The sequence below is a fragment of the Ranitomeya variabilis genome, chromosome 1 (assembly GCF_051348905.1).
Source record: "Ranitomeya variabilis isolate aRanVar5 chromosome 1, aRanVar5.hap1, whole genome shotgun sequence".
Classification (NCBI taxonomy): Eukaryota; Metazoa; Chordata; class Amphibia; order Anura; family Dendrobatidae; genus Ranitomeya; species Ranitomeya variabilis.
Window position 1 is genome coordinate 647,358,667 of NC_135232.1, and position 14,976 is coordinate 647,373,642.

Consider the following 14,976-nt stretch of genomic DNA (forward strand, 5'->3'; position numbering starts at 1 on the left):
GCTGGTCTTGGTCCAGTGACTCCTCTCTTCTTTCGATGCCGTCCTCCGTCTGTGCTTCATGAGGATGATGTGTCCCTACGTCATCCACCCTGTTTCCCCAGCATGGCGTACTTCTATGAGTAAAGTCCTGCAGTGCGCATGCGTCGGGGCACTCTGACCTTTCCGCTGCCTCTGCACTTCAGTACTTTGCTCTGTCCTCAACAGGTCAGAGAAGTACGCCTGCGCAGGAGCGCGATGCCAGGGACACGGTGTGGATTACGTAGAATGCGTCATCTTTCCTTCATTCCAAGAACAGCAATGTTAAAAAAAAAATAATAATTATAAATTATATAACGTTTATTGCTCCTAAAAACAGCACATCGTGGTATTGCAGCTCATCCCCCATTCAAGTGAATAGCACTGATTTGCAGTACCAAATATAGCTTTGTTTGAAAGAGACAAAATAAGTCTTTGTTTTTTCCTTCAATTTTTACAATTTTTGTAAGTGCAAAAACCTGTAAATCAATAGCAATAAGGACTAAAAAAAAAAATGTGCTCATCATTTAGGTGAAGACAGTTGTGGCAGTGGCTTTGTATTTTTTTAAGCCAACATGGTACGTACAAGACTTCTTGGTGTTTTGTCCCTAAATTAAATTATAAAAAAAACAAACAATAAAAAAACCTTGTTTATACAACGTATATTTATCAAATTGAACCTCATTTGAGACCAAGGAAAACGCCTCTTTCCACTCATTTATCATTGATTTATTTATCAACTATCATTTCTTTTCAGATTAAAACTCTTTAGCAGCTAAAATACAGTACTATACAGCGTTGATGTGATGCTTACAGGGATATTCCCATTGTTTTTCAGGTAAGCATGCTGATCTCTCATTGATGGATAGTTATTTTTGATAAGTGAACATGCTCGATAAGGTGTTATCTGAGCATGCTCGGGTGCTGAGTGACTTCGGAATATGTTGAAGTTCTCACTGCTGCATGTCTACCGGCTGTTAGACAGCCATAACACATGCAGGGATCGCCTAACAAACAGGCGAGACATGCAGCTGCAAGGACTCAAACATAATATTCAAGCACAACGAAGACCCTCTGTTAGCACTTATCATAAAAGTAAGAAAAACATTCTTTAAGGGCATTTTGTAAATGTTAACCAATTTCTGAACAGTAAGGCTAGAGACTCTGCAGATTTTTGGGGCTGATTAAATGCTGTTTACATGCACATGACCGCAGCAGGCAATCTGTTGCCACTACTGGCATCACCATTCTGCAATGTGAGCCACAGGATCATGTGTCGCCCCCCTGAAAACCAGGAGTGCTGTGCTGCAGGAGGGTCACCGCAGCATCTCTGGGGGAGAGGGTTAGAGACTAGTGGTGATTGTTCTTTAATAATATTGGCAGTCTATCTTTTCCCAAAATTTCTACAACTTGGACAATCCTTTCGGCCATATTGGCTCCGAAAGAAGAGATTAGGATGTAGTAGAGTCTGGTTTTGCTATAAAATAGTACATGCTTATAAGCAGCAGGACGATATAGCTGTCAATGTTACCGATGAGTTGATTCTGCTCATTCTGCCCCAGTCTATACAGCAAAACTAAAAAATGAGCTGCAGAATTATTGAAAAAAAAGCTGCCTAATAAGTGCTCTGCTGGCATAAACGAGTCATTTTCACTAATGTTTGATAAGCTGGCTTTTCATTTTAAAACACCAGACTTGCCTCCTGCCGTAAATGTACAAATCGCTGCATTACAATAGTTTCCATGAAGGATGTGGCTAGCAGATGGGGGATGAGAAGCCGCCTGCCAGGCTGTTATTGACGGTCGCTCTATAAAATGTTTGATTCTGACTGTTAGAAACCAGCAAGGATTGTGGAAATTGCTTGTGGCTGTAGGCACAAAAAGGCCACGTTATCAGTGTTCTTGCATTGCCAGGTCCGTAAATTCACGCAGGGTATAAAGTTATGCGAGAAGCCGCGTCATCCGTGCACATAAATTGTAATTTACTCTTCACTTGAAACAAGATAATAAACCATAACTGTAGGGTGCATCATCTTTCCGAGCCGTATTCTCGCACAAGATACTTCCAGACCTGTGTAATTTATCTGTGGTAAACTCCCCACACAGCAGATATTAGCCATATAAAGCATTGTGCCGTATTGCTAAATCGCCAATAATGCACGTCCCATTTACTCCCGCAAACTGGACTGTTATGAAACCACTGGGCTCGTTAAGGAGTCACTTATCTCTCCGTGCTTATTTTAAGCTTTGCACAGCTAAGTTATAAATAATGCAGTCTCTGCTATGCCGGACGCTCCAGAAAAATGCAGAACTAGAAATCCTTCCATTACGGCTTCCAGGACTAAATGTGCAATTACCGCCCAACCCCATTTCACTAATGGCTAATCTCCAGCACGGGGGGGGGGGGGGGGGGGGGCAGTATAATATCTTACTTTACATACCCGTGCAATGATGGCCTATGCTTATGTTTGTTCAGTGGGGGACTGACTTTTGGCAGACCCCAGCAATCAGGACAATGGAGGGGCCACAGCACTGTAGACCAGCTCATCCTGTGACTGTAACTCGTCCCATTCCAGTAAACAGGCTCTGCCCCTATGAATGGCTATGCCAATGTAAACGATAAAGGGGGCTCTGCGAGAAGTGATTACAGCTCTAACGGTGTAGGGATCGGTCACTAACCGCTCCCTGCACCGCCACAATGACTGGAAGCAAGCGGCTGCAAGGAGAACATAACTTCATTTTCTCCCTGTAGCTGCTGCTCCAGTAAGGCTGACAAACCTAATTTACATTTCCCCTATACCTGCAGGTAAATGGCGTTTCTGAACCGGACGGGTACCCTTTAATTGAATACCATTAACAACTTGCAAATTTGTGGCAGAAATGTCTGCGACTGCTCCAAATATCTGAATGGGATTTCTAGAAATCCATCTCTGCATTGAAAAATGTTTATTCATATGTATGGAAACATTTTCAGTTTCAGAAATTTTTGCAGCAAATCTGCTGTGTGTGAATTAAATAAAAAAAACAATTGTTAGAACTGTGTCACACCTAACAAAGAAAACCACAGAGGCCACTTAGTAAGGATGCAGATGTGCCACGTGACGGCAGTATCTAAAGCTGCCATACTGCAGAGGAACCTTTTAGGCAGAATAGACTGCAGGAAGTCAAACAATGGAAGGGATTAGATTCATTAAAATAAAACTGCATTCTCAGAGCAAGATCCGCTTTCTATCCAAGGCATATAAAAGCAATTATCAGGGGTAAATCAGAGGGATGACGAGAAGACGGGGAAGTAATTAGCTCCAAGACATAAAGCGAGAATCACTTTCTTTTGGATGACTCACGGCCTATACACATGACACCTGGTAATCCTTCTAGATGATTTCTTGGGAACAGCGGAATATAGAAATGTAGCAGCCGAAAGCCAATAATGTAATGTCTCCCTGCAGCATCGGGTGGTGGCTTTCATGCAGATTATCAACTTGCAACATGGATGATGGGCTTCACTGTTCGTAGCCGTCCTCTCTACCCTGGATTTTTATGGCTTATCGCCAGTGATGTGCACATTTACATCTCTGAAGTAGAGCATTAGGGTACTGTCACACAGTCACACTTTGATCGCTACGACGGTACGATTCGTGACGTTCTAGCGATATCGTTACGATATCGCAGTGTCTGACATGCAGCAGCGATCAGGGACCCTGCTGAGAATCGTACGTCGTAGCAGATCGTATGGAACTTTCTTTCGTCGCTTGATCACCCGCTGACATCGCTGGATCGTTGTGTGTGACAGCGATCCAGCGATGTGTTCGCTTGTAACCAGGGTAAACATCGGGTAACTAAGCGCAGGGCCGCGCTTAGTAACCCGATGTTTACCGTGGTTACCAGCGTAAATGTAAAAAAACCAAACAGTACATACTCACATTCCGGTGTCTGTCCCCCGGCGTCTCAGCTTCTCTGCACTGTGAGCGCCTGCCGGCCGGAAAGCGAGCACAGCGGTGACGTCTGACGTCACCGCTGTGCTTTCCGGCTATGGCGCTCACACAGTGCAGAGAAGCAGAACGCTGGGGGACAGACACCGGAATGTAAGTATGTACTGTTTGTTTTTTTTACGTTTACGCTGGTAACCAGGGTAAACATCGGGTTACTAAGCGCGGCCCTGCGCTTAGTTACCCGATGTTTACCCTGGTTACCGGGGACTTCGGCATCGCTCCAGCGCCGTGATTGCAACGTGTGACCGCAGTCTACGACGCTGGAGCGATAATCATACGATCGATGCGACGTCACGGATCGTGCCGTCGTAGCGATCAAAATGCCACTGTGTGACAGTACCCTTAGACTGGAGCATTTGCAGGAGAGGATTCCAACCTTGTGTACCAGTCTTGGTGATCACACTGCCCAAATATTGGAGGTTCCCTTTAATGTCCAACTTCCAAAATGTCATTGCTATATTATTCAGATTTTTATAAAAATGAACATTTATTCACTACCACAAGAAGGGGTCATAATCATGACCGTGTGCCCATATAGTAGGGGACTCCATTTACTTGGGATGCTTCCAACTTATTTTAGAACACAAATTGTGGATACCCCCTAAAGCCCATGAGATTTAATAAATTGTATCCCCTTCTTCCAAGAGTTATAACTTTATTTTTCTGTTTACATATTGTAGACATATCAGGGTTTTTTTTTTTTTTTATCTCAAGACAAGTTGTAGTTTTGAATGACACCATTAATTTTACCATATAATTTACTGAAAATAACAGTGGAAAAAATTCCAAGCGCGATGAAATTGAGAAAAAAAAATAGAATTCTGTTGGCTTTTGTTTTTACGCCCTTCATTGTACACTAAAAATGACCCGAGAACAAGATTCTCTTTACTAATACCAGACATGTCCAAATTCTTATTTTACAGTAGTGAAAATAAAATTCAGAAATTTGCATATACATTTTTTTTTGTGTTTATTATTGCCATTTTCTGAGACCTGTAATTCAGTGGAGCCGTGTGAGCGCTTTTTTTTGTGTGCACTGAGAGCTGACATTTTTATTGCTACCATGCTGGTTTCCATATGATGTTTTGTGTGTCTGGAGAGCTCAGCCATGTCTAACTGTTATGTGACTGACTATAGAACTGTCTGCAGCAGGAGCCTCCCCCCCTAAGCATTAGGACATCCCTTCTTACTGGTTTCCAGGAGAAAATGGAAGATATCCGCAGGAAATTACCTCCTGTGTTCTCTGGTTGTTTCTGAAATAGGTTACCAGTTTGCAGCACTAACTGTAGGGGTGTCCTAAAGTCCCCTTTGTGAATCGATGTCACGCTGTGGCTGTTCGTGATTAGGGAAAGGGGCCCTAAGCCATCCCTAGGACTGGGGCACTAACTCTCCCTGCTCCCAAAGGTATTTCTAAAGGTGAGGAGGTTTGGGCCACCAGCTTACTGTTCTCCTGTCATTCCCTAAGCTGTCCCCTTTCCCTCGAGGCCTATGACAGAAATGCTAGTGTATAAACACTTAAGACAGACATACCAGAAAGCAACACTCACTGAAAGGTAGAGAGGTATATAGGGAAGGATAGGAATTTCCCAACCAAATAGGACAAAGAGGAAAGCGTACACCCAAAAACAGCACGCAATAATCTCTAATAGCAACAACCAACTCCTAGGAGCTAGGAAGCAGAGCTTTTACTGGCAAGGAAGAGAAGGTCTAACCAGATTTTATAGGCAAAGGATATGACCAGGTCAGGAACAGATGTCAGATGGGAGCTGCAAGTTTCAAACCAGCATAGAAAAGGTCGTTAACCTCTTCAGCACCAAAGGAAACAAAATCCATTTAATATGAAATACAAACACACAGGCTAAATGGAAGACCTGCGATTCACAATATGTAGTGATTTCCTAATCCTAGACCTCTCAGGAGGACGTGACTCACTCGACAATAGGGTGACAATATCTATGGGTTTCTCCTTCAGTTCCATAGAAGTGTATGAAGCTCTGGATACCCATGCACAATAGTACTCCATTAACACAGGAGATTTTAGGATGACCAACATCATACATTTATCACGCATCTGCAGAGTAAATTATTAAAGGGACAACTCCTTTAAGAAATTATTTATAGATTCCTTTAAGGTGGAAAAAATATATTGAACTTTAATAGTATTAAATAATTTATCATGCGAGAGTTGAAATGTTATTTTTTTACAAAACAATTCTAATAATAATAAAAATGCAATCAGGCTTATTGACTTAGTACAGCCCTCCAGAAACGCAGCATGCTGTAAAGCGATGCCTACAATTCTTCTCACTAATATGACAGGTCCACCTTACATCTATCTAGTAACATCATGAGACCTCAACCAGTATAACAGATGCTGTAAAGGAGATGTTCCTAGTAGACTTTACAGCAGGTCACTGTTTTATCTCCCCTATGTTTTCCTACCGTCTCTTACCGTGTTTCCCCGATAGTAAGACACCCCCGATAGTAAGACGTAGTGGAGGTTTTAGCGGGGTCGGCTAATGTAAGACGCACCCCGAAAGTAAGACATAGTAAACTGTGCGTTGGAAAAATATAAGCCATACCGGGAGTACCGGTACCTTTTGCTGCATTAACTGCGGGATACGGACGGATGCAGGATGCGGACGATCCAGTGATGTCTTCACTGGTAACCAGGGTAAACATCGGGTTACTAAGCGCAGGGCCGCGCTTAGTAACCCGATGTTTACCCTGGTTACCAGTGTAAATGTAAAAAAAAAAAAAAACATACTCACATTCCGGTGCCTGTCGCGTCCCCCGGCGTCCACTTCCCTGCACTCCTCCTGCATCCTGTGTCAGCGCCGGCCCGTCGTAAAGCAGTGCGGTGACATCACCGCTCTGCTTTACGGCCGGAGCTTACACAGGATGCAGGAGGAGTGCAGGGAAGTGGACGCCGGGGGACGCGACAGGCACCGGAATGTGAGTATGTTTTTTTTTTTTTTTACATTTACACTGGTAACCAGGGTTAACATCGGGTTACTAAGCGCGGCCCTGCGCTTAGTAACCCGATGTTTACCCTGGTTACCTGGGGACTTCGCATACCGTAGTTGGTCGCTGGAGAGCTGTCTGTGTGACAGCTCTCCAGCAACCACACAGCGACGCTGCAGCGATCGGCATCGTTGTCTAGATCGCTGCAGCGTCGCTAAATGTGATGGTACCTTTAGAGCGGGATGCGGACGGATCTGGAGCGGAATGAGTGGAGGGATGTGGAGGCCGCGGGAGCAGCAGTAATGTTGTTCATCAGGACCATGGGCAACATACGATACAAAAACACGCAGCCTCAGTGCCCTCATGGTAAAAACAAAAAATGACATTTTTTTCCCAATGTAAGACATACCCCGAAAGTAAGACATAGTGGGACTTTTGAGTGGTAAAAGAATGCAGGACACTGTCTTACTTTCGGGGAAACACGGTAGAATAATGGATGTGTAAGTATTAGCCATATTGTAAAATATACATGAGGTCAAATTTGGATGGAAGTGATCATACAAAGGCAAAAAAAGCTGATCATTAGTGTCTGGACCTGTAAGTACATAGGTAGTATCCTGTTTTTCTGCAAGACAATGGATATAAATGGGTTACAGTAGTTAAAGTGATATTTTATTTTCCATAAATTCTGGATCATCTTGGCTCATATCTGTGTTCCATTCCTCTTATTTTTTTCTAGAAATATGAGGAAATTGACAACTGGGAGTTACTATTTTCACCATCAACGGGGCATGTCCCTACATGGTCTGACTCTGCGCACTGATTGGACAGTCAGGCTGTAGAAACACGCCCCCGACCAACATTCAGATTTTCATTTATTCCTTACATTTCTGTTAGAAATAACAGAGGAGCAGCACAACACCAAGGTAAGAGAAGAGGATCGAGACTGGTTACATCACATAGAATTACTAAAATCCACATTCACTTTACTCCTCCTTGGCTACTTGTTTTGTCTTCTGTTATGTTCACTGTTAAACAAAACAAAAAATGACGTAAAACTAAATCAAAGTGCCGAACTTTCAGGACAGTCACCGTTTCTAACAAAAAAAAAGGGAAAACCACCAAATCAACCCGAAAGGAAACTGATGAAAACCACTGACAACAAAGACCCAAATGACACATAATAAACCTCGTAGAAATAAAAGGATTGTATATAGGACAGGTATGGGCGTGGGTTGTCTTGTAACAAAAAAGTAAAAGGGCCTTGCTGCACGTGAACCCCATGTCCCCGGCTGTGTCCACTTTATTACTGTATTTTTTATCTTGCAGCCGTTCGAGATATTAACACTTTTCTTTTGTTTACATGTCGTTCTCTAGGAGACCGACCACCACTGCTGTCTAGCTTGTAAGCAATGCTGAAGCTGTCCGCGATTAGGAATGAACAGCGATCCTGGCCAGCTACAACATAGTGCTTACAAACTCGATAGCAGAACAAGTGCAGTGCTTACAAGCTTTTTCTGTCTAGCAGTCATGGTCAGTCTCCAAGGTAACGAGCTGTAAACAAAAGTGTTAATATCTCAAGAACGGCTGAACATTTTAACAAGCAGTAAATTGCAAAACTGCTCGTCTATATAAGCACTGTCAGACAATATCCATCCATGAAGACTGGAGTAACCCTTTAATTACAATTTGTGTGTGTTTTACATGTAACAATTCTCCTTTTTAAAGGGAATTTACCAAAAGTACATAGATATAACTGACAAAAGTAAGCGCAAGATGGACTGGAGTAGACTTGGACACTTGGCATAAGCTATACACCACATTTTGCATACTGCAATTTACTCCTGATTTTGATAGAAATCGTACATTTAAAATTAAAAGGGTAACAAAAATGGGCATATTAACACTGTAAGAGATAGTTTTAGATTTATTTATCAAAGGCAAAAAGGCACAAATTTACAGGTGCGGAGATGAGCCAATGCCAGAGTCGCCGTTGCTATGGCATGCATGTAAAAGTGCTTCTCAATAAATTAGAATATCATCAAAAAGTTAATTTATGTCAGTTCTTCAATACAAAAAGTGAAACTGAAATATTATATAGTCATTACAAACAGAGTGATCTATTTCAGGTGTTTATTTCTGCTAATGTTGATGATTATGGCTTACAGCCAATGAAAACCCAAAAGTCATTAACACCAGATTGAAAAATGATTTTAACATCCGAAATGTTGGCCTACTGAAACGTATGTTCAGTAAATGCACTCAATACTTGGTGGGGGCTCCTTTTGCATCAATTACTGCATCAATGCGGCGTGGCAAGGAGGCGATCAGCCTGTGGCAGTGCTGAGGTGTTATGGAAGCCCAGGTTGCTTTGATAGCTGCCTTCAGTTCGTCTGCATGGTTAGGTCTGGTGTCTCTCATCTTCTTCTTGACAATACTGAATGAAAAATAGCAAGGTAGGGCTGTAGTTACATAAATAATAAATAATAAAATATAACTTTTAATCTTATCTATTTAAAATGAGCTGTAATATCTCATAAAATCCATATAATACACAACAAACAATATTTAAATACTCCTTAGTGCTTCAATCATGCACTATATTCTCCAGCACAATGCACTTTTTATCAATATATGGGATATTGCTTCCCCCAAAGAGAAAAAAATGCTTCTTAAAGTGGTCCAATCTATGTCTGAATATGCCACTTATATTAACCGTTGAAATACAGGAACAATCTCACCAAATAAAGTCCCTTGTTTCACGGTCTGAGTCAGGGTAGGTTGCGATGCTTCTATTCATGAGGGGGCTCTCCACTTGCCCTTTTCGAGACCTCATTACTCTAAGTCTCATCCAACTCTCCCGACCTCCTCCTTCATAACAGAATCTCCCGACGCGTTTCTTATTTCCCAGTCATCAGGGGAGAGGTCATTCAATATAGCGGCAAGTGTGCCATACACCATACAGGCATGCACACTTAGGAGGGTAGGTCACCGCGCGTACGATGTCTTACTTTTATACTGAAGTGTCCATCTCTCTGCGCGTGTGAATTGCCGGAGCTCCATTTCCGGGTGCCTGGCGGTCACATGATCTACGACGCAATGCGCTCCCTTCGGAGGTGTGTCATCATGAAACGCATGATGGCACGCAAACTTCTCCACATGTAACTAAGGAGTCGCATAGTTAATCTGCAGCTTTCATCTTAATGCGGCGCATAATACTAAGCCAGCATCATTACCGGTCCGGAGGATGGTAGAATTCACTCCTTCTCCGGAGGGAGCAGAGAAAAGTGCCTGCCATGTATAAACTTATTTCACCCCTCCAATCCTCCTAACAATTCGTTATATATTTTGTATACAGGGGGGAGGGTATATTCCCATATTTCTTTAATGCATCCTACAACCTCCAATCCTTGGAGGGAGGATCTAGTAGGCAATGTCTTTATGGTTTCCTAACTTCGGGTTTTCAACATATCTATCCCAGTGATTCCTCCAGGAATTTTCCCAGAGCTAATAAAGCCATATCCATTTCTTTTGATTTTTTAATTACCAATGATTTTTAATCAAAGATTTTTAATCAATGATTTTTAATCTTTTTTAATCTTTTTTAATCAGAATTCCTATCCTAGGGGTTGTAGAGGGGGGTTTCCCCTTCAGGTTACAAGATATAGGGGAGTGGTAAATAGGGTCCTTTACTTTAAAGAGGTTCACCTTTAGTTATTTCAAATGTATATTTGGTTCCAGAAATTAGTCTTAGAGGGGGGGGGGGGGGAGTGACAATTGTAGACCTAGTGGGCCTTGGGCTTGCTACTTCTCCCTAATACATCCCTAATTTCCTTCCTACCTTGTCAGTGGGGGTTGGCACCCTAAAAACGAGAGCTGGCGCCCCCAACTCCACGGCGGCTGTCCCTACATAGTCCTATCATTCCCTATCTTAATCAGTATTCTACCTATGTGCCAGAAAAAGGAACGCCATAAGTGTGATAGATCAGGATAGAATAGAAAGGGGTTTCTTTTAGAGGAATGAGACAGGGGGGTCGTTAGCAACACTACTTATAAAAATTGATATATGTTGCCAGGGTTACCGTTTTTATAAGAAACAAGAAAAAGTCAGGTTCTCATTGAGACCCAGGGGTTGCTGTGTTTTAAGACGAAATATCCACTTCGTCTCGCATTGCAACACCCTCCTGTCCCAGTCTCCACCCCTTTTTGGTGCCTCTATCTTATCAATCCCCATGAATCTCAAGCCCGATACATCCCCATCATGTACAGTGGCGATGTGTCTTGCCAGGGGTGTATCTCTCCCCAAGGCAATGTCCCTCAGGTGTTCTCCCACTCTTCTCCTCAATTCACGTGTGGTCTTTCCCACATATTCCATGCCGCATGAGCATGTTGCCTTATATATGATTCCTCTAGACCGGCAATTTATAAAGTGGCGAATTTTGTATTCCTGGTTGGTAACATTGCTTTTGAAGTATTGGCCCGTTTTCATTACTGGACAACCTACACATCCCTTACATCTGTAACAACCTTTGATTTTATTGGTCAACCACATTTCATTTTTTGGAGGAGTAAAGTGGCTCCGTACAATCCTATCGCTTATTGATCTCCCTTTTTTATAGGTGATCAGGGGATAAGGTCCCACCAGGTCTCCAATGTCATCATCCATCCTCAAAATTGACCAATGTTTTGTAAGGATTGACCTAACTTTATCCGCTCCCGAACTATAAGTCGTAATGAATCGACTTTTCAAGTCTCCCTCTTCTCGGTTTGTTGGATTCAATAAACCCGTTCTATTCATGCCTCTCGTTTCTCTATAAGCTTTCCTGAGTATCCCATCCGGGTACCCTCTATTTTGGAACCGTTGACGTAAATCCGTCGCCTGTTCCCTGTAATCCATTTCTGAGGAGCAGTTTCGGCGAATTCTTATGTACTGCCCTTTGGGGATGCCCTTTTTCAAGGGGGGGGGATGGTGACTCTCCCACCTTAAAAGGGCATTTGTAGAGGTAGGCTTGCGGTATGTTTTTGTATGAATGTGCCCTTCAGCTCTCTTTTGGATACAGAGGTCTAAGAAAGGAAGTTGGTCCTTATTATATTCAAAGGTGAATTTTAGGCCTAAGGGATTTACATTCAATTTAGTGACAAAGTTAACCAACTCCGATGTTTCTCCATTCCAGACTAATAAAACATCGTCCAGATATCGTGCCCAGAATATTATCTTTGAGCATTCATCCTCATAATCATCCCCAAAGACTATTGTCTCCTCCCACCAGCCCAGGAGCAAATTTGCGTACGATGGCGCACAAGAAATGCCCATCGCAGTGCCCCTGAGCTGGTGGAAGATTTTGCCATTGAATGTAAAGATGTTTCTTGTCAGACAGAATTCAAGTAACTCGAGAACAAACCTGTTGTGTTCCTGACACTGTTGACCTCTACCCTTCAGAAAATATTCTACCGCCCTTATTCCATCAGCATGGTTGATAGATGAATATAGGGCTTCAACGTCTATACTGCAAAGTATAGATTCTCGATCTAGGGTTAAGCCATCTAGTTTTCTCAAAAGGTCCGTTGAGTCCCTAGTATAGGAGTTCAGAGCTGATGCAAAAGGTTTTAAAATCTTGTCTAGATATATCCCAACACAATAGCTAACGCTCTCAATTCCAGATACTATTGGCCTTCCTTTTAAGGGTAGTAAGCCCTTATGCACTTTCGGGAGGCAATAGAACGTTGCCATTGTTGGGTGTTTCGGATATAGGAAATTATATTCATTTTTATCAATAAGTGATTTGGTAAGTCCTCTATCTAAGATCTCTTTTAGAGTTCTGACAAAGGTGGGAGTGGGATTACTTGATAACTGTTGATAAGACTCATGGTTGTTTAGTACATTCTCACACATAAGTTGATATTTCGTGACATCCATTATTACTATATTCCCACCTTTGTCTGAGGGCTTACAAACTATATTCCGATCTTGCTCTAAATTCAACAGCGCCTCCATTTCTTGCTTAGATAGATTAAAAGTAGTCCCCCTATTCCTTTTCTTGGCTAGGTTTTCCAGATCTTTCATTACTAATTCAAGGAATACATCCAGTGTGGATTGATCTCCTGAATTAGGGGGCATTTTATGGCTTTTGGCCCTACAGTCTGTAAACGGGCCCTCCCCTGTATGTTCTGGTAAAGGGTCAGATAGCCCATAGAGTAATCTTATATCTGGTAGCAATGTGTCTGGAACATTCATCGCCATACTTGTGCGTTTATCTTCCCTAATGAAGTGCTTCCTCCACTTCAATTTTCTCACAAAGAGATGCAAATCTTTCACGCTCTCAAACAGTTGAAAATCGGATGTGGGTACAAAGCTCAAACCTCTATTTAGCACCTGTAATTCTGTATCATTCAAGACCTTTTCAGACAAATTAATGATCTGATTGGGTTCGGCCTCTGTCAGTTGTTTATTCCTGGTTTGCTTCTCAGGAAATAGCCCTGATCTAAAAAACGGTTGTTGGTTATTCTGTCCCCTGGTCTACTTCTTTGATTTCCCCTCCCTCTTTGTCTCCCCCTAGGTGGTTTCGTACGTATCTCTGAATCCGAGAGGTCCGTATCCGTAGAGGATATGTCCGTCTCAAAATTTCTGTTAGAATTACTTTGGAAATTCCTATTCACTGGGATGTTGTATGCCTTATTCTCTTTAAATTCTTGTAGGTCCCGTACAAAGTTACGATGCTTCCTTTCTTTTATATTATATTGGTATCTTTCAATTACGTTTTGGAGAAGGGTCTCTTTTGAGGCAAAGTCAGGCTCCGTTGAGAATTTTTTTGTGATCTCTATTTGTTCTTTCAACTGATCACTAGTTTTTGATAGAGTCTTTTTTTCTTCTTCAAGAAGGATATTCATAAACCTCAAGGAGCCTGCCGTTGCCTCTTTTTCCCACCGTTCTCCCAGGAGGCACCCCCTGTACCTAAATCCTGGTTGCAGAGTTATTCTCAGGTGTCTTGGGACTATTCCTGCCTTTATATAGTTTTCCAAACTCTGCACTTCCCACCAACTAGAGACTTGGTTCTTGTAGATTCTAGTTAGCTCTTTAAATGCGTTATTATAGGAAGGAGTATATTTTGGTTGTATAAAGGTATTCTCTGAGAAAACCTCTTTTACCTCTGCCACCCAGGTGTCTGTGTTGATTCCCTTAGTCAGAAAACCGGCCATGCCGTTATTTAGTAGATTTAGTCTAGTGCCACCAATCAGTTCAAAAATGAAAAATAGCAAGGTAGGGCTGTAGTTACATAAATAATAAATAATAAAATATAACTTTTAATCTTATCTATTTAAAATGAGCTGTAATATCTCATAAAATCCATATAATACACAACAAACAACATTTAAATACTCCTTAGTGCTTCAATCATGCACTATATTCTCCAGCACAATGCACTTTTTATCAATATATGGGATATTGCTTCCCCCAAAGAGAAAAAAATGCTTCTTAAAGTGGTCCAATCTATGTCTGAATATGCCACTTATATTAACCGTTGAAATACAGGAACAATCTCACCAAATAAAGTCCCTTGTTTCACGGTCTGAGTCAGGGTAGGTTGCGATGCTTCTATTCATGAGGGGGCTCTCCACTTGCCCTTTTCGAGACCTCATTACTCTAAGTCTCATCCAACTCTCCCGACCTCCTCCTTCATAACAGAATCTCCCGACGCGTTTCTTATTTCCCAGTCATCAGGGGAGAGGTCATTCAATATAGCGGCAAGTGTGCCATACACCATACAGGCATGCACACTTAGGAGGGTAGGTCACCGCGCGTACGATGTCTTACTTTTATACTGAAGTGTCCATCTCTCTGCGCGTGTGAATTGCCGGAGCTCCATTTCCGGGTGCCTGGCGGTCACATGATCTACGACGCAATGCGCTCCCTTCGGAGGTGTGTCATCATGAAACGCATGATGGCACGCAAACTTCTCCACATGTAACTAAGGAGTCGCATAGTTAATCTGCAGCTTTCATCTTAA